Source organism: Plecotus auritus (assembly GCF_963455305.1).
Source record: "Plecotus auritus genome assembly, chromosome: 6".
Lineage (NCBI taxonomy): Eukaryota > Metazoa > Chordata > Mammalia > Chiroptera > Vespertilionidae > Plecotus > Plecotus auritus.
In genome coordinates, this window is record NC_137773.1 from 91,739,139 (window position 1) to 91,740,779 (window position 1,641).

The window sequence follows — 1,641 nt, forward strand, 5'->3', positions numbered from 1 at the left end:
GTTTTTAGAAATTGTTGGTAATGTTCATGTTTACTTCTTAGGCCGAACTGCTTTCTAATGAAGACAGCATCATGCTTTGTGCAAGAATGGAAACCTCGAATTAATCATCATAAAGCTTCCGGGAGAACAAACTAGGATGGTCCACAGATGTAAGATGAAATCTGCAATGTCGGAGTTTTAAATGGTTAGAGGAGCCCAGACTACTAGTAGAAGACAAGCCAAAACCAACATTAGACAAGTGAAATACGATATGGTACTAGATGATCTTTCAAGTTTTGTTTGGACCTTCAGTCTAATTATAAGGAGTGATCTGAATTCAGTTCAGTCCAGCCAGCAGAAATTGACTTGCAATTTTTAATTGTATTTATTATATAGACCATTCTAGAGAGTTCCTTTAGTGTACACTGTTGTACTTTTTGACCAGAAATTTGAGGGTGTGCCAATACCACAAAGTCATCAATGAGAACAGGCCATGCTCCCTCTTCATCATAATTAGACATGGCATTTGCAATCATTGTGCTGAACTCTAAAAGGAAATTCCAGGTATCTTTTGGCATTGATTGTTTATGATGTCCCAACAAAAACTTATTCCCTAAGTCTAAGAATTTAAAGCTTCCATTAAGCACTAAATTCCAGTAGGAAATGGCCATTTCTAGATCTAATCTTTTTGTTCTGGATTCTTTGCAAAATTAAAAGTGACTCATAAAAAAAAAAAAAGTGACTCATAAAAAAAAAGTAAACTGGTAAAAATCCTTAAATCATGCTGGTCCTTTCAATCCCTGTTCCATCTTAAGTATCTGGAGTTCTGTGCTGTCACTTCCTACTGTCATGCCCTGCATGAACTCTTGTTTGGAGAACTTGCACTGTGTTGCTGCTCTGAATTTTCACACAATGATCATCACAGAAATGCTGTATGCCATCTATTCCAATTTTATTTTTACTTTGAGGATCTTTATATCTAGTGTATAGATGTTTTAACTTCTTCCTGTCCAATGATCCTTTTACACTGTCTCATATATAAAGTTCAGGATTTGGGGAAAAATTGGTCCATTGCAGCATCTAACTTCTAGTCATTTTGAGACAGGCAACTTACTGCTGGTTTTTCACTAGGTTGTGTGAAGATCATAAAGTAACCATGGGTATCCTTCTGCAATGACGTAAACTTGATCATGTTGTGTCCTCCAGGCCCCTTCACTCCTCCTCCAGCTCCAGGGTGAATGGAGGATAGACGGCTCCTCTCCCAGGCTCCTGGGCTCCAGTTCATGCACAGTGTGGGGCAGCCATTGGCACAGCCGAGGAAGCAGCCCTGGGCCTGGGAGAGGCAGAGGGTTGGGGGCAGGTTAGGAGCCCCACGTGAGCTTTCTCCTGGGTGCGGGGTCTTCTCTAGCAAGTGTGATTCATCCTTTGATTATAAAGATTGAAGATATTCCTAAGTGTAAAGAATATATATATATATATATATATATATATATATATATATATATATATATAGAGAGAGAGAGAGAGAGAGAGAGAGAGAGAGAGACTATGATATTGAGATTGTATGCTCACTGTCCCTTTGGTGGATTTGAAAAAAATTTAGAAAAGGAATATTGAATTTAGAGCACTAGGAGGAGTCATATTTGTATGAAGCACATTGAA

At 38.5% G+C, this 1,641-nt stretch overlaps 1 pseudogene across 1 annotated transcript; it reads right to left on the reverse strand.

The window, feature by feature from the left end:
• Window positions 1-381: 381 nt before the first annotated feature.
• Window positions 382-1,264, reverse strand: LOC308251750 (DCN1-like protein 1; annotated as a pseudogene). Its single transcript has one exon. The product of its transcript is annotated as a DCN1-like protein 1 (transcript).
• Between the last annotated feature and the right edge of the window lie 377 nt (window positions 1,265-1,641).